The 24,980-nt window shown below is 37.6% G+C and overlaps 1 long non-coding RNA gene across 1 annotated transcript; it reads right to left on the reverse strand.

Moving 5' to 3' along the window:
* On the reverse strand, positions 1-24,583 carry LOC144290174 (uncharacterized). Its single transcript, XR_013357978.1, has 3 exons — positions 24,442-24,583; positions 1,557-1,661; positions 1-238 (listed from the first exon to the last, which is right to left on the reverse strand). It is a non-coding gene; the product is annotated as an uncharacterized LOC144290174 (long non-coding RNA).
* Between the last annotated feature and the right edge of the window lie 397 nt (positions 24,584-24,980).

The following is a 24,980-nucleotide window of genomic DNA, read 5'->3' on the forward strand; positions in this document are numbered from 1 at the left end:
TTCACTTAAAAATATAGTTCACTGCCACTACGTAACTGATATTTTATATATTGTATCTTCAATCTCTTTCTGGAAATGTAACACACTCATAACCTGTATAATTGGTGTCATTGTTGTCATTTTTATTTTCTCTGAAAACAATTTTGTGAAGTTGTCTCTCCTTGTCCTCAGTTTTGCTGTCTGTGGTTTTGGTTACCCACGGTGAACCTTAAGTAGTCTGGAAGCAGGTGATCCTCGTCTGACAAATCAGCAGAAGGTCAAAAATAGCCTAACTCTATGGACTTGATGCCTACGTCATTCACCTCACATCATCTCATCATTTGGCATTTAACATCTCACATCATCACAAGAAGAAGAAGGGTGAGTACAGCACGTTGAGTTATTTTGAGAGAGAGAAAGAGACCACGTTCACATCACTTTTATTACAGTATATAGCTAGAATTGTTCAATTTTATTATCAGTTATTGCTGTTAATCTCTAATTTATAAATCAAATTTTGTCATAGGTATGTATGTATAGGAAAAAACAGTATATACAGGGTTCAGTACTATTTGCAGCTTCAGGCATCCGCAGGGGGTCTTGGCTCAAACTCCTGCTAACAAGGAGGACTACTTTGCAATTTTAATAAGAGATTTTAAGCCTTGCAGGTTAGCAGGTTTCAGGTAAGATATGGGAATAGTGGGAGAAAATAACCCATGAAAGCAGTTAGATGACTTGCATGGGATCAGACCACTGGCTGAGTCTGAATTAGAAACTTGGACTTTTTATTCCAGACTCTGCATCCTACATATTGTCTCCCAAATTCAGTTCTGTCAGTGTAAGTGCTATAGAGGATTGCATTCGAATTCCCTGCTCATGGGCTTATTCTTATATTAGGGTGTGCCCCTGAAAGTTCTAGAAGGAAATTTTTTAAACATCTTTTGGAGGAAGAGAAATTCTAAGTTAAACGACCCCGCAGCCCAAACCTTACTAACAACCCTACCATGTATTTGTTACTATTTAATGCTATAGATGAGATACAAGCAAATTTTTAGCTATGAGTAGTGAAGAAGAAACCAAAACCGAAATCACTGGTCTTATTTTTCTGCCTGTCAAAATAAGTAGGGATGTAGGCGGTCGAAGAATAACATGGGCACCAACATGTTTTCCTTACTCAAAGCTGCCATCCCCAAATATTCTGCCAGTCAACAAATATTTAATATTTATTTCCAGGCACTTGTGTTAGAGTCCTGAGAGTGAACAAAACAGACACAATACCCACCCTATTGAATGAACTAATTTGAATAACCATTCTATTTCTACTTTCAAAACAGAAGCAGCTTATCAGCCATTCATATTTTGGTATGAATTACTTCAGATGAATAATTCGTTTTCTTGATTCTTTGCTCTAGGTAGATAGATATTCATTAGTAAAGGCTCAGTTTCATTGTTTATGGTGAGGATTGAGGGCAGTAAGCTGAGCAAGAACAATTAAAAGTGAGAGAGAATTTTAGAGCATGGAGAATTTTGAGAAGGCATACCAGAATGTGACCCCAGAGTAGAAAGTTTGTGGTTACCTTAGGTTCTGAATTCGTAGAGAAAAGAAGGTAGGAGGATGACCAAGAAAAGCTCTGTCTCCTTTTTGCCCAAGGATCTTGGTAGCAATTTCTTGACCCACGAACCTGTGTATTGATAAACTTTAGTAGAGAATTCTGGATTTTATCAACCTTGGGTGATATCTGCAAAATATCACCTTCAAGTGATCTCTCATAGTGATAGTTCCAACCCCAGAAAGATTAAAAAGGACTATTGTATATTCTTAGACTGTATTGAAAGCTGAGTAATTGGTACTTGAGGTAGGTTTAGAGCAGTTTTCTTGGCATTTTCCATCAACATACCCCCTAAATCATGGTAAAGGAGTGAGTTTGGGTGACCAAATTCCATCAATAGGATGACACAGTTATGGCAGGAAATTAGGGGGGCTGTTGAAGGTAACCCAAAGCAGCAAGTCTGAAATGTCTTTAAAATATTGTGGTTGTTTACCTTGAAAATGTAAGAAATGGTTATATACTATCCCATAATAGGTCCGTGTTTGTTTTACAAGAAAAATGTGCTTGAATTGACTTGCTATTAGTAAAATTGGCTTTCTGGGAAGAAATGTCCTGCTGACTGTGTTTCAGTTTGCCCACACATGCTTGCACACACATGGGAACATCTAGAGGGTTGCACTAAGGAGGATAAATAATTGTAGTTGGCTGAGCAGTCACAATGTTATGGATTTGGTTGAATTAGGCACACTTCAAATTTGTTTGCGAGGGTGATTACCCATCTCAGGGTCACCATCAGTTTCTGAGATTCCAAATTTGTAAGAATTTTCTAATGATCTACATCTGAATGCCAGTGATATAGATTCAGTTGGTCAGGACAGGTAGAAAATATGGGGTCCAGTCTTCCATGTCAAAAAAACAGCATTATGCACTGGGCAGGTGTAGAAGTGAATCTGGGCCAGTTCTCTGATGGGCTATTGATAGAGTTTTGCTACCCAAAACTTCTTCCTCTGCTGCCAGACAAAGCAGGTTGGGTGTGAAACTATGATGGACGCATATAAAAACTTTTCAATGCTTTGCGAATGCTCCATAGTTTGAGGTTTGGTGTTGGGTAAAGATTAGCTCCCCCTATAGTTTATAGGTTTTTTTGTTTTTGGTTTTGGTTTTTTTTGTTTTTTAGTTTATAGTTTTTAATGGCGCCTTTTGCATCTGCACCTATGCCTAGAGCATTTGACTTGGGTTCCACTAATTAGATACAGCCATGTCAGAATTTGAATCAGATGCTAGTGATGCAAAAAAAGATAATTCAGGTTATTTCTCTCCCTCCCTCCTTTAATAGTAACTGGGGATATAAGATACTAACTGGCATAAAAGAACCAACTTGTCCTTAGCAGCTAGAGTTACTCCTTTATCAAATCAGTTCTGCAACATAATTTTGGTTGCTAGTCTGGAAGTTGAACTCAAGCCTAGCTCTCCAGCTCTTTCAACCGTTCAGTAAGCTGCAAAATAATCTTCTATTAAACTCCTTTTCTGTTTAACCAACTGAAGTCACCTTTGATTGCTTGCGACTGAAGGCCCTGATGAGAATAGACAGTAATTAGGAGAGATCAACTTTAGACATAGTGGTCAGGGAGGCCTCTCTGAGGTGACATTTGAACTGGGGCAGGAGGAATGTGGAGGAGCAAGTAGTATGAGTGGCTGGCGGGGGAGAGCTGGAGCTGAGGAACGAAGTGCAAACGCTTCTGTACAGAACTAGGAGTCCAGCAGAGAGCAAACCAAACAAGGGCCCTGCCTTAGGGGAGTTTACCTCTGGTGAGGATATTTAGACAGTTAAGGGTAGGCAGCTAGCAAGTAGCAGAATTTCAGAATGTGATCAGTTTTATAAAGAAAATGAAAGAGAGTTATAGACTGCAGACAGGGGACAATTTTGGACAGGGTGGGCAGTAAAGGCTTCTCTGAGAAGGTCACGGTCCTCAGAGACGTAGATTTATAACTTAGAGAAAAATCCCTCGAGTACAGTATCAGGACACCCTGTTCAGGGAATGAATTTCATAAGAGTTCTTAAAATAAAAACAAATATTGCAGGGCCATTTCTGCCAAGGTTTGGGATGTTGGGAGAACCCAACAGATATTAAAATGCCCGTAGAGACAAAAGATTTTTAAATGCCAAATGTGATAATCTTTTTGATGATGTTCTCAACCTTAAACTTGCCAAATATGTGTGACCACATTTTTAGGGAGATAGTTCTTTAACTTATGAATATTCTTTTACAACTACGAATTGGCTTATATGTTGTTTTGGGTAGTTGCTATGTGAACAAGTACTAAAAACAAAATAGAGAAGACAAAGGCGATGCTGGTTCTTCATCACTTTGTCAGAAGCTCTTCTGGTTTGATGGACTGGGCTGTCAACAATGGAATAAAGCCAGTACTTAACAGAAAGAAACCTCAGCTTCAAGCAGCCGTATTCCAAAATAATCTCTCAGGGAGTGGAAGTTGCCAGTTTTATGTGAGCATGAAAAATTAATTATCAATGAAGAGGCATTTACTTTTTTTCAGAGTCCATATATTTATTGACAAATAAATGTTCTTTATCTCCCCAGAGGAAAGAATCACTCTCTAAAATTGTTTAATCAATTTACTGACCTGAGTCAAAGCTTTGGGGAGGAAAAAGAATGTACTTCCTCAGACAGATCCCAGAAAAGACAGAGCATGTAGGTCTTTGCTATATTTGTTTTTCCATAGAGCAATTATCTGGAATACCTTCTCCCTACAAAACCATAAAATTTTTCCAGTAAAACATAAACAGACTTACTGGTAATTATGGCAAATTGACTATATACGTCTATTCTTACTTTCTTCCCAAACCCCAGAAATGGTAGTAAGATACATATTTAGGAAGCACAAACCAGCGAAGACGGGGAGAACAGAAGAGCAGAACAACAGAGAACAAACAAGCAAGCAAACGACCTGGAGGCTAGACAGCGAGTGAATGAGTGGTAGAGAGAACTTAATGGACCTGAGAATACAGATCCCAAAGCTGGCAAGGAGGAAAGTTGTAGACTAACTCAATTTTACAGCAGAGACTGGCAGCACTAGATGTCTTTGGAAATGGAGATTGAAGGAGGGTGGGAAAAATAGGAGAATATGCTGAAGGTGGAAAAATCAGTCAGATCTATCATTGACATCCTCAACTCCCAGCATCCAGGCAACCATTGCTCCCTCCTCTGCCCGCCAAATAACCCGCCAACCCTGGCAGAGAACTAGAGATCTAGTCCTTGGGGAAGGTGAGACACAGATTCTTGGCTGGATGGGGGTTGGAGGGGAGAATAGGATACGGAAAGTGGGGAAAAGAAGTAGAAATATACATGCTAAATGCTGAAAACCCTAAGTCTTTTTACCTACCTACCTTCCAGAATAATAGTTGACAGACTTTTACCCTCAGCCAGGAGATTGGAAGATCCATCTCCATGCAGTCTGACAAGCTCAAAAGAAAAAGTTTAAAGATATTGGCATCCTAGGCTCCTCAACCAAATAGCCAAGCCAGATTACCCTAAAGTAAAACTGTAGGATGAGTCACTTTCCCACTTCCTCCCCAACACTCGCCCCCACAGATACCTGTTATCTTTATCACCAGGGAGAAATCTTCAATTTGAAAGGTAAAGAGACCAAAATAAAGCAACAGATAAAAGCAACTTAGAGGGAACACATGCCCTAAGTGGAGAACAAAACTCCAAAAACAAAATAAAACATAAATCACGTTATTAATAAACTCAGAAGTGTTTAAAAAATCCTTGCAACCATGAAGCAATAATAGGATACTATAACAGGGCAGCCCTGGTGGCTCAGCGGTTTGGCACCTGCCTTCAGCCCAGGGCGTGATCCTGGAGTCCCAGGATCGAGTCCCATGTCGGGCTCCCTGCATGGAGCCTGCTTCTCCCTCTGCTTGTGTCTCTGCCTCTCTCTCTCTCTCTGTCTCTCTTTGTGTGTCTGTCATGAATAAATAAATAAAATCTTTTTTAAAAAAGGATACTATAACAAATGAAAACATTCAGAGAACAAAATAAGCTACTGGAATTTTATATATACATATATATTAGCAGAAATGAAAAACAGATCAGAAAAATTGGGCCCATTGGGTCAGAAGTCCAGGTACCCTTAACTGGATCCTGTGCTCAGGGTCTCACAAAACTATGATAAATGATGGCTGGGGCTGGGGTCTCTTCAGAGGCTCAATGTCCATTTCTAAGCTTATGTGTTTTGGGGCAGAATTTGTTTCTTTATAGCATTAGAACTTCTGGCAGCTTGCTTTTCAAGGCCAGCAGGAAAGAGACTTTTACCTTTACACTCTCCTTTAAAAGGATCACCTGCAAGTCGGGTCTACCCAGGATAATCTCTCTTTTGATTAACTTAAAGTCAACTGATTAGGGATCTATATTACATTTGAAAATTCCCTTCACTTTGCCATATAACACTGTGTAATCATGGGTCTTTGCTATATTTGTTTTGCAGTTTCATCCCCTTTGCCATATTCTGTTGGTTTGAAGTAAGTCACAAGTTCTGTCTATACGCAAGGGGATATAAAGGCATGTATACTATGGAGTGGGAATCAGGGGGGCTGGCTTAGAGTTCTGCCGACCACAGGAGGGGAGGGAATCATCGGAGATACAATATGAGACAATTATTCAGACTTAAAACACATAATTTTCTGGATTGAAAAAGCTCAATATAGGCTAGCAAATTGAAGACAGATCCATACTAGATTATCTGAACACTGTGGACCACAGAGAGTTCTGGTAAGCTTCTAGAGGGGGCATGTCACAAACCAAGGATCAGAGAGGAAAATGGCATTGAATTTCTGAATAGCACTACTTAAATCTTGAAGGCAATGGAGCAATGTCTTCAATATAATGAAGCAAAATGATTTCTATGCTTTAATTCTACACTTAGAAAACTATTGATTTAGGTTCAGGACAGAATAAAGATAGTTTCAGACATGTAAGATCTCAATTATTTCCCATGCATCTTTTTTCAGAAGAATGTCTGAGGATTTGCTCCATCAAAAGGGAGAGAAAATTAAGAAAGAGAACACAGCAGAATTAGCAGAATAAGGCAAAGAGAATCTCAAGATCATGGTGGAGGGAGATCCCAAACCATCAGAATGCAGGTTTGAGGAAGCAGTACATCCAGAATGGGAAAAGCCAGAAGGCTTCGAGAAAGAGTTCTTCTAGAAGATAAAGTTGAGAATGGGGAATAAAACTGATAGAACATTTCCAACATCTTAGCATATTTGAGAGAAATTTAGACAATTGACATAGAGTTTGGGCTTGAATTAGTGTTAAATAAGTTAGAGAAAACCAGGAAAACAACACAAAATGATTAATTGAAAAAGTTGTACAGGAAAGGGAAGGGAATCATGATTTACTACATGGCACAGCTATGAATAATGTTTCCATAGTAATAATAATGTCAGCACAAAATTGAGGTAGAAATATACAGAGAGAATGAGGAATGAGAAGGGTTTGCATGTGTTATAAGAGCATGAAGGAAAGCGAGCGAGGTCTTCTCCTTCCGTTGCAGTAGATCTATAGATAATATCCCAAACTGTGAACACAGGAAGAAACTATGCAGCATGCTATTTGGAGACATGGAGGTAAATATCAAAAGATCAGCCAAAAATGTTGGAAGTGCTCCTGACAAAGAGGAAATAGAGCAGGGAGAAAAGATAGAGGACTGCCATTTCTCTATAAGAAGGCTAATAAATGTATTTTACATTTTAAACTCTGCATATATGATTCTAGTGAAAAATGCAAAGTAAATAAGTAAAAATAGCCATGATTAGATAAAGCAATTATCTGTATAACTGTTTCACCTTTCATACCAGATATGTTGACTCTTTACTTTCTTATATATATTCACTATAAAGTAATGTTTGTTTTATTGTTGTTTTAAAATCAAGTTTACCAGAACTTAAACATCAAATGAATGTTTCCTTTCAGAGCCATTCTCCTTGAGAAGTTAGACACTTAGTCCAAAGTTGCTGCAACTACTTGAAATATTTTTGGAACTGAAAAAAAAAAATGTTTTTGGAACTGTTTTTAGAATTTCAAAGCCTGTGGCAAACTTCTTTAAATAACTTCAAAGGTGTCAATTCATGGATTTAATATTTTGAAAGAACCAGGAATCATTTGAAATCACATTAGATTTGACTGGTCAACCTAGCTAAAGCCAGTTTGAATTAAAAATTAAGGTCTGAGAATAAACTAATACAACTAATTTTTTTGGATGGTTTATAAATTAGCTGTAAAAAAGACTTTAAAAGGGAAAAGGATCGTAAAAGTATTTTGTCTTTGGAGCATAATTATTATGTGTATGAGGCTACATTTTTAGGAAGGTGCTCCCACAAAGAAGTTAAGGATATTCTTCACGAAGCACACAAACAAAAATATTATGTTAGAAGCCTACAGAAAGGGGCACCTAGGTGGCTTAGTGGTTGAGCGTCCGCCTTTGGCTCAGGTCGTGATCCCGGGATCCTGGGATTGAGTCCTGCATCAGGTTCCCCACAGGAGCCTGCTTCTCCCTCTGCCAATTTCTCTGTGTCTCTAATGAATAGATAAATAAAATCTTAAAAAAAAAGAAAAGAAACCTACAGAAATTATTTTAGGAGGAAAAAAAAGGCCAAATATATATAATATAGCTTACATATGATAGGTGATTGTCCTGTCTTCCAAATCCAAGTAGGATTGAGCCACCCACTGAAATTAGCAGAACTCCTTATAGTGATTTATTTTCTTCTCTCAATGGAAGAGCTATGACTAGAAGTAAATCTATACCTGTGAATGGACTTCTATGTAGTTGTATAAGGTAAGTGGATCCATTATTGCCTCATCAGCTTTGGTATTACTATATTGATGAATCCAAGACATTCCTTTCTTCAGTGATGAATGACATGGAAAATGTGGTGTCAAAGTCTTCTAATTTTTCTCAGAAATGTTTAATTAGAACTCACCAATAGAGGAACCTGTTGATTTTGATCACATTCTCAACTATGGAGACCTTGTGACCATGCAGCTCTGGGCTCTACTAAATAAACTTTTCCAAGCTTCAGATAGTATTACTTGGATGTAGAGGAGACTGCTAGATGTCCACTATTATTCTTTCCTCTTGAACGGAAAGAAAGACTGCATTTCCTATCCCATCATGCAGGTAGATTAGCCCATGGAACTTGAATGGAAGAAATACCATTCCCAGGTCAGGGCCATGCTTCAGCATGGACTTTTCTCTTTTGCTATCTGGATGCAGATGAGGAAGCACTAGGGGTCAGTGGATCCAGGTTGAAGTAGCCTAGGGTCTTGCATAAATGCATGCGGTAGAGAGCTATTCCTGCCATTCTGAGCAGCTGCCCTGGAATATCATATAAAAAAGAAATATTGTCTTTAAGCAAATTGAGTGCATTCTTTAAGAACTTGAGTCTTTTTGTTGCTGTAGCCCAGTCTATACCAATGAAGAAAATGGCTTTTTACCTGGAATAAGGGATCTCATTTCTGACCCTTGAGACTATATATATTGAAGAACCCCTCCAAAGGCAGAGCTTCCTACTTAAAATAAGCAAAATGAAAATATGTTTTAGTTTTAGTTAATACAGCTTCTAATGGGAAAACTGTTTCAACATGAAAGATGTACTACTTAGAAGTAAATTTTTATATATTAATAAACAGAAAACAAATGATTCAGTGCATTGCTATCCAAGAAATAAAAGTAGGCTATAATCTCAAGAAGACATGACAGAAATATAATTAATATAAAATAAATGTGTAAATTAATTTGTTGAAGGTAATCAGAAGAAAGAGGGCATTTACAGAGTGGGTTGGTTGGAGTAGGCCTTGTAGGCAGCAGAGAAAAGGTAAAGGAGCCTATGGGGCAATAGAGTTGCCTTGGCCAATGTAGTATCTTTTTAAGATGGAAATGAAATCCTGAGGTCAGAGATTAGCAGGCACCAAGGATGCAACAGTATAATTAAATGGCTTTGACCTGGAAATGAACAGGAATTTGTGGATGGAGAGACAGCAGAGAATAAAGTAGGGGAGAAAGAGAACACGGGCAGTGAGAAGGACAGAGTGGAATGTGAAAGTTCAGTATGAGGTTACATGTACTGTTCACTCCTCAGTCTCCTCAAATCTTTAGTAAAAGGAGGCATAAGATCGTGATTATTGCTGTTGTTTTATATTTTTTCTTCCAGAATCCATGCCCTTTTTAAATATTTAAACTTTTTATTTTGGAACAGTTTTAAATTTACAAAAAGAATTATAAAGATAGAATGGAGAATTCCCATATACTCCATACCAAATTTTCTCAATTACTAACATTTTACCTTGATGAGGTACATTTCATATAGCTAATGAACAAATAATGATACCTCATTATTAATCAAAGTCTATACTTTATTAAGATTTCCTGGGGCACCTGACTGGCTCAGTCAGTAGAACATGTAACTCTTGATCTTGGGGTTGTTAGTTCAAGCCACACATTGGGTGTGAGGTTACTTAAAAAAATAAACAAATAAAAATCTTTTTAAAAACCTTCTTTCCTTTGTTTTTATCTAAGGTTCTTTTCCTGTTCCAGAATACCACATTGCATTTAGTTGTCCTGTCTCCTTAGGTTCTTGTTAACTGTGATGGTTTTTTAGATTTTCCTTGGTTTCAATGACATTGATAATTTTATGGAGTACTGGTCAGGTATTTTGTAGAATGTTTGTCAATTAGAATTTGTCTGATATTTTTCTCATGATTAAACTGGAATTATGGGTTTGAGAGAGGAAAACCACACGTACTATTATTGATATAACTCATCCCTGTTGATGCTCCCCTTGATTATCTGGTTAAGGGGATGTTTGTCAGATTTATCTACCCTAAAGTTACCCTTTTTCCCGTTTCCATACTGAACTCTTGGTAAGGAAGTCACTGTACCTAGCCCACACTTAGAGTATAAGGTGCTAAACTGCACCTCCTTAAAGGTTGAGCATCTACATTAATCATTTGGAATTCCGGGATCCCTGGGTGGCGCAGCGGTTTAGCGCCTGCCTTTGGCCCAGGGCGCAATCCTGGAGACCCGGGATCGAATCCCACGTCGGGCTCCCGGTGCATGGAGCCTGCTTCTCCCTCTGCCTGTGTCTCTGCCTCTCTCTCTCTCTCTCTCTCTCTGTGTGTGACTATCATAAATAAATAAAAATTTAAAAAAAATCATTTGGAATTCCGCATAGGCGATTTAGTTATTTCCTCCGACTTATTATTTATTTCTTTGTTTTAAAAATATTTTGTTATATCCATATAATTATATATCTATTCCTATATGGACTCATAGCTATTTATTTTATACTTTCAGTTACGATCCAATACCACATGTTTATTTAGTTGCTCACATTTTTCCAGTTTGGCCATTGGGAATTCTTTCACTTAGCTTTTGTGTTCCCCAAAATATGCTTACTTATTATGGTTTTCTGGTTCTACTTTTGTATTTTCAGCAATTCCTTTTTTTTTTTTTTTTTTTTTGGCACCATAAGATGCTCTAGATTTGTTCTGTATTTCCTTCCCCAGTTCTAGAATTGACTATTTCTGCAAGGAGGCTTGCTTCTTTTTATTAGAATAGTATTAGAAACCAAGATCTGGCTTCTACATGTGCTCATTTCTGCTGTGGTGTCCTTCTAGGTTTCCTTAGCTAACAAAGCAAGGAAATATATGGGTGTATACTAACCTGTGTATATACACAAATTGATAAATATCTCTATACATATCCATCTGTATGTATATTAAACTAAACAGGGGATCCCTGGGTGGCGCAGCGGTTTGGCGCCTGCCTTTGGCCCAGGGCGTGATCCTGGAGACCCGGGATCGAGTCCCACATCGGGCTCGCGGTGCATTGGAGCCTGCTTCTCCCTCTGCCTGTGTCTCTGCCTCTCTCTCTCTCTCTCTCTGTGTGACTATCATAAAAAAAAAAAAGCTAAACATGAGTTCATATTGAAGTTGCTAACTCTAATCCATTACAATATGGATCATTCTAGCCTTTTCTACTTGCTAATCGGTAACTTCCCACCCAGTCCAACGATGAGAAACCTGGCTCCTACTGACCATCATCCGTTTACTTAATTTTTCAATCCAATATATATGTATACTGGTTTTTTCATTTTAACCCATACCCTATAGAAAACAATTTGATCAACTAGAATATAGTGTTTATGCACAGTTGTTTTTGCCTTTGGTTTTACAAACTCTACTCAGTTCCAAAGTTCCTTAGGTCTCCAACTTATTTCCCAATTGCCTTTAATGAGAGTATTTTATACATTTATAGTATAGTTAGATTCTTACCTCATGGTCTTCATTCTATGCCGGGATCCCTTGACCCCCTGAATGGTATTTTAAAATTTGTACACATTAAGGTTCAAACTTCGTGCTGTAAAGTTTTGTGGGTTTCAACAAATGCATTGTGTCACACAGCTACCTTTACAATAGTATACAGAAGAGTTTCACTACATTAAAATTCCCCTGTGCTTCTCTTAGTCTCCAAAACTGCTAGCAACCACTGAACTTTACAATGTTTGTAGCATTCAGCCTTTTTCAGAATGTTTTATAAATGGAATCATACATGAAGCCTTTTCAGAGTGAATTCCTCTTGATCTATGCGTGGCTTAACAGCTCATCTCTCATTACTGTTGAATAGTATTTCATTTTATGGATGTACAACAGTTTCTTCTTTTTTAAAGATTTTATTTAATTGAGAGAGAGAGCACAAACAGGGGGAGTGGCGGAGAGAGAGGAAGAAGCAGGCTCTGGTATCATGACCTGAGCTGAAGGCAGATGCTTAACCACCTGAGCCTCCCAGGCGCCCCTGTACAAGAGTTTCTTCACCCATTTACCTACTGAATGACATCTTGGGGGTTTTAACTTCTTTGTGATTATGACTAAATAGTCAGGTACAGATATTTGTGTGAACATAAATTTTCATATCAGTTGAGGAAGAAGCATGATTTACTGAATTGTATGGCAAGACTATGTTTAGCTTTGTTTAGCTACAAAACTGTTTTCCAAAGTGGCTGTGCCATTTTGTTTTGTGAATTCTTGATCTACATCCTCACCAGCAGTTGATATTGTCAGTGTTTTGGTTTTTAACCATCCTAATTGGTGTGCAGTGGTAACTCACTGCTGTTTAATTTGCATTTCCATAGTGACAAGTGATGGTGAGCATCTTTTTATGGGCCTACTATCTGAATATCCCCTTTAGTCCATCCTTCTTCTTCTTTTTTTTTTTTTTTTTAAGATTTTACTTATTTATTCATGAGAACACAGAGAGAGGAAGAGAGAGAGGCAGAGTCATAGGCAGAGGAAGAAGCAGGCTCCATGCAGGGAGCCCGATGCAGGACTCGATCCCGGGTCTCCAGGATCACGCCCTGGGCTGAAGGCAGCGCTAAACCACTGCCTTCCATCCATCTTTTTAACCTACTCTTTCCTTAGATGGAACAGAATGTAAGTGACAGAATTTCATTTTTTAAAGTTACAGTCATATTTGAATTTATCCTGATTGGGACACCTGGGTGACTCAGTGGTTGAGCATAGGTCTTTGGCTCAGGTCGTGATTCCAAGGTCCTGGGATCGAGTCACATGTCACATCATGCTCCCCACAGAGAGGCTGCTTCTCTCTCTAGGTCTCTGCCTCTCTCTCTCTCTGTGTCTCTCATGATTAAATAAATAAAATCGTGAATTTATCCTGATGAGTATTTTCAGAATGCTCCAAATCTCGATCTCACTTTTAGACTCAGTATCTTGGATTACTTACAATGGCCTGATCTCTTTCTTTAATTGTAAATTTGTATTAGTTTAAATCTCAGAGGGCAATCTTCTTTCCAAATTCTTAAAGTGAGAAAGAAAGAGACAACTTCATTGTTCCCTCATAAAAATCTTATGCTTTTCTCTTTCTTTAAAATATTATTTTAAATAGCTATAGCCATACTTCAAATATTTTAGAATGGATTGACCTCCATCACAGGCTTTTTATTTTCCTAATATTTTCCTTAAAGGCTATTTTAGTGTAATGGTTCCCCAAATTTGGTGTGTATCAGAATCTCAGGCAGCCAAAAAAAAAAAAAAAAAGAAAAGAAAAGAAACAGTGATGTGTGTTCATTAAATTAAGACTTAAGCCTTGGGATCCCTGGGTGGCGCAGCGGTTTGGCGCCTGCCTTTGGCCCAGGGCGTGATCCTGGAGACCTGGGATCGAATCCCACGTCGGGCTCCCGGTGCATGGAGCCTGCTTCTCCCTCTGCCTGTGTCTCTGCCCCTCTCTCTCTGTGACTATGATTAATAAAAAAAATCTTTAAAAAAAAAAAAAAAGACTTAAGCCTTTATATTTTTAATCAAGATCCACAGGTGTTTTTGATACTGTTTTGACATTACTGTGCAACGTTTAACACTATGGTTTTGCTACTACTGACCAAAGTTTGAGAACCATTGGTTTGGTGTTCAGACTGAGGGCGAATATAATCCTGAATAGGAAACACACAGTCAGCCTGTTGAGACGCTGATACGGTTTGAGAAGCCAATTCTGCTGTCTTGCTGTGTCCTCAACCTAATATTTCCATAGCTTTGTGTGCATGATTTTTGTCAGGGGTTGAACTTAAATATCAGTAGAATATTTTTACAGTACGAGATATTATGAAAAACTAGTTTATTCTTAAGAGTCCACAAAAGGAAAATTTTAAAACCATCTGGACATGTCATATCACTTAAATTAAAACTCTTACAAGATGTGTCCCAGAATTTGCATTTTGCGAAGTGCACTATAACATACAAGGTAGATAATCCATACATCTTTGCATATTACTGGTTCACTACTCTTCTATACAATAAAAATTGAATAGCAGTAATTTTTTTTTTACAACAAAGCATTAACCTAAATTAAGAAGACCAGATTTAACAATGTAGCATTTTGTGACTAGAAAGCAACTATTTCTCAGATATTTTTTCTTTAAAACTCAGGTTTTCATGTGCTTTATGTCCTTCCTAAGCTACGGCTAATATTCAATATAACTTAAGAGGCACAGTTCCATTCCAAAGAAAAACTTCATCACATCAAAACATTATTTGCATATTCATAAGATTCCACCTTCAGGCACAGACATGAGCTCTTTTTCTTGCAAACTATTATATCAATAGAAATATACAAATAAGCATCAAGAAAAATGCGAATAAGGATATTAAATGAAAAAATGTTTGCTCACCAGTGCACACTTTATCAGGTGGAGAGTATGCTTGCTTGATTACAAAGTAAATTTTAAAGGGAAATAATTGTGCTCATTGTTCATATAAATATATTTAATTGCCATTATTACTAATAATTGCTAATACTGATGAGTGTACTTCTAAGCAATTGTTTGAATTTGCTAGAAAACATATAACATGACTTTTTTGGAAAATGTATTTAAATTTTACCTGAGGGGCTATTTTTTTAATCAAAATAACACACCAAGGCATGGTTGAAAGCACTTTGCTTTTTCAAAGGTCTCTCCAAACTCAATTGTAATCCAGAAATGAGTAGTTTCCCATGAAAATATCAACTGCTTGAGCCTCCTTTGCCAGCAACTAGATTATGCTATTCATTTTACTAGTAACTAATGGTTATTCTTATGAGATATTACATTTCCTGAAATTTTTGCTGTGAGGATAATTTTATAATCACTACCAGGCGAATACAAATTTTTTCATCCTTTTAAGAAATTTAAATTCCTCCTCTTAATCTTATTTTCAGCTTTTTTGGATGTATCTAAAAACTTTGTCCTCAGTCAATCCATATCAGATCATGTCAGCCTTTCCTCCAAGTTAAAAGGCATCTTATTCCTTCTACTTAATACTAATCCTGGAAAGCAAGAAATACACAAAAACAATCAAAATCCCTAATGGCTTTGATTTGCTAATCACTGAAGATTTTCAAATATTTCTACTTCTCCTCCACTGAAGTGCTAACTGTTACAGTGTGACATAAGCAAAGCATTTGAACATCTATAGGACACAAATCCTATTAGTGAAGGAGAACCTTTCTAAATCACTCTTTGTGTATAACACTTATAATTATTAATTTACTAGTTAGGAACAAAAGAGATCCCCCATAGTTAAACAAACAGCTGACCTCCTTAAACACAGTCATGCTATTCCATTTCAACATTTCTAAAAAAGTCAGTTAGAGATGAAGTTATTACAATTTCCATAGACTAAGGATGCCTAAAGTAGTAGCTGGCTTAAGAAACCAAAGACAGCCTGCTGCAGTTTGCAGAAATGCTGACTTGTGAGGCCCAGGTCATTATTTATTGGTGTCTAGACTTAGAGCTTCTTTAACCTTCCACTTTAACCTCAGGGGCCACCCAAAGAAACTGGTTTCAGGGTCAGCAAAGTACTTTGGTTGTATTTTCATCAGAATTGAGGATCAGTAGGTGGGGATGCCGTGCCCCAGCCTTGGAATACATTAGAGGACGAGAGCACTTCTGCACAGCTTTTGAAGGCAGTTGCCACCAGGTTGTTAACTCTCTCCCCAGCCTCAGAGCACACTGTACTGACTTTATTCTTTACACAGGTTCCTTGTGAAGCAGTGGAGTGATTTTAAAATTCCATTTCTGACCCATAAGACCTTTGGTGATCCTGTTCCTGCACCCAGCACAAGCTGCTTTCCCCATTCATGCGCTGCAGGTATGAGTCTATTGTTCACATCTATTAACTAGAGACACTGCAGAGGACTTTAAATTTTCTTCAGTACATATCTAGAACAGTTCTCTCAATTTGAAGTTCTCATATTCATGCTAAAACTTCGAAATATGCAGGCTGCCAGTGAGAAAAGAGACTATATTGAACTTAATTAAATTTGTATTGTTATTCTCAAATACCAGCTTTAAAGGATTTGAATGTACCCGAACTATAAATATTTTTTAAGTGAAATAACCAACTCAAATGACATATGAAGAGGAAACTATCCACACCTCTCATCTGTAATTTTAAAGGAAATAAAGTCTTCTCATGAGAGTTATTGTTGAAACAGTGTTAGTGTCATACTACACTGTGAGGTTTTCCCGTACATCTTGTTTCTCAGCCAGAATCCGCTTTTAGTTCAACAACTTTATTCTAAATTCAGAATAGAAAAAATGACTTCACCATTGATAAGTCAATTAAAAGTTAGCTATAGAGGAATAGTAGGTATTTCACAAAGGAAATAGGGTAATTTTCATAGTTGGGGGTCAAAAGATAAGTCCCAGGTTTGCCATTTGCTCACCTAAAATACATGAAGTTACTTTACAAATATACATGCATGAGATTTTATTACAACTCTAAATTGGATTTTTACCACCCCAAATTTGGAAAACCTGTTTGGGACAAAGTACTGCATAAAAGGGTTTGGGAATTTTGGTGCCACTAAAAGAATGATTAGTTGAAGAGAAAAGATTATTTCTGAAACAAATTAAGTGTATGTGTTTGTGCATATATAAAATTTGCATATATAAAAAATTTACATATATAGTTATCTGTTACATTAGAAGAAAATATTATTGACATTGATTACTATCCTCACATGCAGGTATAGCTGAAAAGGGCATCTCATAATCAATCAAACATATTTAGAAGTGTGGATAAGTAGAGTTTGGTTTGTGGCCACAGCTTCTCTGTTGCTTTTTTTTTTTTTTTTTAAGATTTTTATTTATTCATTAGAGACACAGAGAGAGGCAGAGACACAGGCAGAGGGAGAAGCAGGCTTCATGCAGGGAGCCTGACGTGGGACTCGAGTTCATGTCTCCAAGATCATGCCCTGGGCTGAAAGCCATGCTAAACCGGTGAGCCATCTGGGCATCCCAGGCTCTTTGCTTCTTAGACTCTATCTATAGCAAAGGGCAGAGCATTCTGCTCACCAACACCAACATCTACACACCAGTGCCAGGGTGGCCAGATTGGCAGTGAGACCCAAGCATATTCTCCATTTGATTAATCTACTAATCTGTTCTCAGAATGTTATCTGATTTTATATATAAAAGTATGAAAAAGCTATTTACAATTGTAACTTAAAGGACTAAGATAACTAGATAAGTAGTTTTACCAAGAAAAAAAAAATTTCAGGGTATTTGTCACCGTGATAGACCAAATGTTTATGTCCCACCAACATTTACATGTTGAAACCTTACCTGTGACGGGATTTGTGGACTGGGCCGTTATGGGAGTAATTAAGATTAAATGAAGTCAGAGAAGGGAGGCCCTGATCTGATTGGACTGGTGTCCTTAGGAGAGGAAAAGACACCAGAGAGCTCTCACTCTCCTCCTCACGAGGACACATCAAGAAGGTGGCTCTGCAAGGCAGAAATAAAGTCCTCGCCGGAAAGCAAACGTGCTGGCACCTTGTTCTTGGACTTCCCAGCCTCCAGAACTGTGGGAAAATACATTTCTGTTGTTTAAACCACCCAGGCCATAGTATTTTGTTATAGCGGCCTGAGCATGCTAATACAGTCACTGCAAATCTATTCCTAGGCATCCTCAGGGACAAGATAGCAGGGAAGAAAGCAGGAGATTGGATTTGACTAACCTAACTTTATTTGCCATTACCTGTCCCATTCAAACCTCAGCAAATAGGCAGACCAAAAGATGGTCCATATGTCATTCCAAAGTTTTTGGAAACAGGTCTCCTACTTAGGCCTTTTTATTCAGCTTAATCTCTGAAGTTTAATTCCAGAAGGGAAACAAAAAGATATTAATATATTTTATAAAAATATACCCTGTAGTTTTTAAAAATTTTTATTGTTCAATTCATGTTTTGTTTTTTCAATAATGTAGTAAGCATCTGCAAAGACCTGCTCAACACAAAAGTTAGGACCATGACGAAAACCTACAATTAACCTTGTGGTTCTCTACCAACCCATCTCCAAATGGAGATAGCCATCCTTTTACCTCCTATTTCGTGGTTCCTTTGCTTTCTTTTGTATATTTTAATACATTTGTAAATACTAGTTAAAACATGTTTTTGTTTTTAACTTTGTAAAAAAGAATATCGTACCGTATGTGCCCACTTCTACTTTTCATACCAAATTATTTAGGTAGTGAGCTCTTTTCTTTCATGCCTTTTGTGAGGTTAAGTGGGGTAAGGAGTGCTCGAAATATTCTCGCATGTTGAGCCTTTGGTCATACCCCTGATGTTTCTTCAGGCACAGTGATCTTTCCCAGCATGGTTAATAACCATGTGTAAGTGCAACTACTCCCAGACAGAAATGAAAACAATTAAGGAAGAAATTTTGGCACATAAGTTGCAGTTTACCTAGTTTGCAACCAGTTTGTAGCATCTTGATTGTAGCGGTCAGGTAAGCACCCACTTGATCTGGATATCCATCTATAATAGTGTTTGATGTGAACAGTGAAGAAAAACAACATGACTCTGCAGTTATCTTAAATATAATTATCACATCATTATAATTCTTCATGTTGTAAGCAATGAAAATCCAGCTGAAACTAGCTTCAATAGTAAAGAGGATTTACTGGCATGGGCATTAAGGAGGGCTTGTGATGTGATGAGCACTGAGTGTTATACACAACTGATAAGTCATTGAACACTAAAAAATAAAAAAAGAGGATTTACTGGTTCACTCGATTATAAAGTAATATAGGTGTGCTTCAGGATTGGTTTGATCCAGTGACTCAAGGATATCAAAACAAAGGTTGTTTTATTTCATTATTCTCTCTTCTCTGTCTTCTACGTTGTCATCTTTATCTGATTTTTTTTTATTTTATTTATGATAGTCACAGAGAGAGAGAGAGAGAGGCAGAGACACAGGCAGAGGGAGAAGCAGGCTTCATGCACCGGGAGCCCGACGTGGGACTCGATCCCGGGTCTCCAGGATTGCGCCCTGGGCCAAAGGCAGGCGCCAAACCACTACGCCACCCAGGGTTCCCTGTCATCTTTATCTTAAAGTGAGTTTCTCTTATGGTGGCAAAATGGCTGTAGAAAGAGAAGGCTAGCTCATGGAAGCTACAGAAAAGTGAAGAACCTTCTTTCTTAGAAGCCCCCAGAAAAGCTAATCTCATTCTCTTTCCTTTGACTTAGAAAACTTTTTATGATACTTTACCTCCTCCAATATCCTTTTCAAAAGGCCCATTATTAATTTCTTACTATCCTGAAATAGGCTTTTCTTTTGATTTACATAACTTGAACTTGTTGTCTCTAAAAGCTACACTCAGTAATACATCGATGTAGGTTTAACAGTTGTGACAGATGTACCACACCATTGCAAGGTGTTGATGATGGGGGAACAGTGAAGGGAGGGGAGGTGTGTACTTCTGCACAATTTTTCTATAAACATAGAACTGCTCTAAAAATGAAGTCTGCTTTTTTAAAAAATGTACTCAGAATCCCCTGAGCAGTTGCCTCTCTGTTCTGCATACAGTGGATGTTATGGAATTCTACTTTCCACTCTCCACTTTGGCCTGAATTTCTAAAGTTATTCCTAACTGAACCCTTCCTCCCTTTCTCACCTTGGACACCAACACCGATATCGTGACACTTCCTGTTTGGCAGCATTAAGTATTCTCCCAAGTTACGCCAATACAGGGTTAAAATGTGTTACTCTTTCATTTCTAACATCAACATTATCAATGAACCTGACAAACACACAATCTAATACAGGATACATTTGAGTTATCCATCTTCTGACAGCTTCTGAATATAAGGATTGGTCAAAACTAAAGACTTGTGGAAAGAATGAAGTAAGAATATATCCAAAGTGTTTGCAAATAATTCTTTGGTTATTTTGCCTTTGTTTTGGCTTTGCATATTCAAAAGAATGTGGCATTTATATTTATTTTAGTTGGAATATTTTTTGATTAAGTGAAAGAATATCAATATCCTGGGATATAAATAGCTCTAGCTGAGAGCAAACAAAGACTTCTGGGTGCTACGTAGAGCCAATACAGTTATCATAAATTTCACTTCTAACAAAAGACATCAGGGTTAACAAAATTGTTTAATTTGCTTAGGCAGGATGAACCTTGTGCCTGGGCAAATTATTTCATGAGCTTTATGTTGAATAATGCTCTAGAGAGATACTTTTTTCTCCATTTATACCCGAGTAGGAGTTAGCTTCTAGTTTATTTCAAGTACATAATATATGTGAAAAAGTGCTTGCAAATTAGAGGAATTATTGTAACACAAGTCTGCCTTAAGACATACAGGCTCTCAAGTTAAACAGGAATTACGTTCTTTAGCTAACAGATTTATGGAATGTAATGAAATTTTGCTACTGGGTAGTAAGAATAGACTGTCTAGTCTATTTCAGTGGAGAATCAGAAAAAAGTAAGTAGGAGACAATGTGGAGAAAGAACAATGAAGTAGGAACCAGAAGCCCTATATGACCTTGAGCACTTGACTTCTCTAAACCTCAGGTTTTTTTTATCTGTAAAGTAGTAATTCTAGGCCATAATTAAGATCAAATTATATAATAGATGTGAATGTGTTTTCTGCCTTTCAAAGAACAGTGTTAATTTAAAATGTTATTATGTAAGAGGTAGGGGGCTATTCCACTAAGGCATGTAAAATAAGGTAAAAGGTTTTTCTGTGGTATACAGGGTAAGCTGTGTTAATGAAAAAAAATCCTTCCTGAAAGTCTCCGTAAACCCAGGTCAGCGTTCTGGAAACTGTCTTAGACAAAGTGCATAGGGCAAAGCTTCTCAACCACAGTACACATAAGAATCACCCGAATCTAGTGAAAATACCAATGCCAGGATCCCATCCACCATGTGTATTTAAAACAATAAATAAAGTTCACAGACAGTTTTGAGGAAAACCTTCATTTAAGAATCACTGGTCTAGAGCAGGGGTCAGCAAACTTTTCTGTAACAGCCAGATAGTAAATATTTTAGCCTTTACAGGCACATAAGGAATCTGTTTTATCTTCTTTGTTTTATTTACTTATTTAGAAACCTTTAAAAATGTAAAGAACATTCTTAACTCCTCAACCGTACAAAAACAAGCCAGGAACTGAATGAGATTTTAGGGAATGAGAGAGCTCACATCATAGTTTGTAAATTAGTACATGATGCATATATAGTATAACTACATAGATGGTTACCCTTTTCATTATCACGAAATCCTTGAGTATAAAGCCTTGTCTTATTCATTTTAGTATTCCTGGAACATAGCACATTTCCTGGCACATCATGGTCGCTCAGTAATTGCTGGATAAATGAATAGAAGAGAGAAGGTCTACTAAAAAGATTAATATTATAGACTATAGCATATGCAAAAGCTATCCAATGATAAGTGATAGTTTCCCAATTGATTTCATCAGTACAAACAGTAAAACAAAAACAAAAAACAAAAAAACCCAAAACCCATACCCCAAGAAACTCTGCTACCTTAATATTAATGTTTGTTGACAATGACTATGTTAAGCAGATTTTGGCAAGTAATTCATTTTGTTTGTTGTTTGGAAGAAATGTGGTCTTGCCTTTGTGGAACTTCTAGGAACATGGAGTTTCATTTCTTGGATATGGTGTTTAGGGAAATTGTTTTGGCAACCATATCTAGGGATGAGAATGGGAATATATCTGAGTCATGGGCCTCTAGCACGAGTGCTGTACTTAAAGCTCTGGATTAGTACTGGATATATTAACTTAGCTAAGTCTTTAAATGTGACTAGCAATGAATGCATTGCTTAATTCCAAGCTATCGATATTGAAAATGTGAACAGAGTGCTGAAGTATATCATATTACAGTGGGCTCATAGTCATCTAATTAGCTTAAAATAGGTCTTTAACATTTTATAATATTTATTTTCCAGCTTTATTGAGGTATAACTGACAAAAATTACATATATTTACAGTGTACAACATGATGGCTTAGTATATGTATAGCTTATGAAATGATTAGCACAATCAAGCTAATTAACATATCCATCAATTTAGATTGTTATTTTTATGTGTCTGGTGAGAACATATAAGATCTCAGCAAATTTCAAGGGACAATATAGTAATTATTAACTATAGTCATTATGGTGTACCTTAGATCTCCAGAACTTATTCATCCTATAAAATGGAAACTTTATACCCTTCGTCTAACAGCTCCCTATTTCCCTACTCCTCTCTCACAACCACCATTGTACTGTCTGCTTCCATAACTTCAACTTTTTTAGATTCTACATACAGTATTTGTCTTTCTGTGTTTGGCATATTTCATCTATCACAATATCCTCCAGTTTCATTCATGTCACAAATGACCAGGTTTCATTTTATTTTAAGGCTGAGTAATATTCTATGGTATGTATAGGCCACATTTTCTTTATCCATTCATCTGTGGATGGACGTTTAGTTTATTTTTATGTCATGGCTACTGTGAATAATGCTACAATGAACATGACAGTGCAGACAATATCTATTCTGGCCACTGATTTTATTTCTTTTGGATATATACCTAGAAGTAGGACTGCTAGAGGGGTCCCTGGGTGGTTCAGTTGGCTAAACATCTGCCTTAGGCTCAGGTCATGATCCAAAGGTCCTGGGATAGAGCCCTGCATCAGGCTCCCTGCTCAGTGAACAAGGATTCCTTTTTCTTCACATCCTTCCCAACATTGGTTCTTTTGTCTAAAAAGACAGTACCCATTCTAATGGGTATGAGGTGATATCTCATTGTGGTTTTGGTTTACATTTCCCTGATGATTAGTATTGTTGAATAATCTTCCATATACCTGTTGACCATTTGTGTGTCTTCTTTTGAGAAATATGTGTTCTCTTTTTTGGTCCACTTTCTAAATGGTTATTAGTTTTTTTTACCCTTGAGTTGTATGAGTTCCTTATATACTTTGGATTTTATTTTATTTTTTTATTTTATATTTTTTAAAGATTTTATTTATTTATTCATGAGACACACAGAAAGAGAGGCAGAGACACAGGCAGAGGGAGAAGCAGGCTCCATGCAGGGAGCCCGACGTGGGACTCAATCCTGGGCCTCCAGGATCACTCCCTGGGCTGAAGGCGGTGCTAAACCGCTGAGCCAGCCAGGCTGCCCTATACTTTGGATGTATAACACCTTATCGGTTGTATGGTTTATAAGTATCCCCCCTCCCCATTCAGTAGTTTGCCTTTCACTCTGTCGACTGTTTCCTTTGCTGTACAGAAGCTTTTAGCCATTTGTCTATTTTTTTATTTTGTTACCTGTACTTTAGGAATCATATCCAAAAAGTCATTGCCGAGAAAATAGGTCTGTTTTATGTAGTTTTGCTTCTTGGCCTTCTGTATATAAGGATCTGATACCTTATCTCAGATAGAACGGAGTATCCACCCTCTTGATCTGATTACTCCTTTGACTGCTTTCTTAACCGAGGTACATGATTCCTTAGTAAATCTTTGATAGTTTTATAGCTCACACTGCCTAGATTTCCCTTTACAATAGCTTTAGTCCATCTCACAGGCCAACATTTATCTGGCACTTGACTACTACTCCTTAATTCAAGTGAACATTTCCTTCTGAATTGCTGCAGTAGAATTCAAAGTCTCCTACTTCCAAGGTCAACTGCACCAACTCCTCATATTCCTTGGATATACCATATTTATTTTGCCTCACAAATGTTCCTATCTCAAATGCCCCCTTGATCTGCTTGACAGTATCATTGTAGATACTGATAATATCAAACTCTACCCGAGCCCTATGCCACTAGAAAAAGCTATGATTAATAAATCCCCCAACTCCAATTCTTTTGTGCTCCAGGAAAAGATTTACTGCAAAGAGCCAGTCTTCTCGATTCTTAAATAGGACTCATTGATGCCCTCTTTGTTTACCTCTGACAAGGCCAGACACAGACCCTCCCATTCCTATTCTTTGCCTCTTAAATGATTAGGTGAACGGTTTGTCCCTGCTGGCCTACCTGGACAGAATGCTTCACTTGAAAAACTTTAGTCAGGCTTCTCTTCTCCGGCTAGGTGCCTGAACTTTGCCCCACCCTTGGGCTCTGGGGCAGAACAGTCCTCCTTAACAGCCTCTCCAGGTCATCAGCAGACTGCAAGAAAAGACCTTCCCTGATAATTATCTGATGATGCTTACTCATCCCACTCCCCCACACCTGATTCCCTCTAGCTTTTCTCTCCTTCCCTATAAAAAAGGAAAAAAAATTTTTTTGCATGACCTTTTAGATCGTACAGTCTATGTATTCTTCCTGTTGCAACAGTCACCTTCCTCTGATTGCAATAACCCTTTTGGATAAAGTCTTTACTCCAAAAAGCTTTCCTATCCCTAAGACTAGGTTAGGTACTCCCCAGAGGGATTCCATAACATTATGCCCATATCCTAACAAGAGCACTAATCACAGTTGGGGAAAAAGGATTATATTCTTGCCTCCATTCCTTACTAAACTGTGAGCTTCTTGAGGGCAGCCACTCTGTTCTGTTTACCTTGTAGTAATGGTCC

Source organism: Canis aureus, chromosome 2 (genome assembly GCF_053574225.1).
Source record: "Canis aureus isolate CA01 chromosome 2, VMU_Caureus_v.1.0, whole genome shotgun sequence".
NCBI classification, from domain to species: domain Eukaryota; kingdom Metazoa; phylum Chordata; class Mammalia; order Carnivora; family Canidae; genus Canis; species Canis aureus.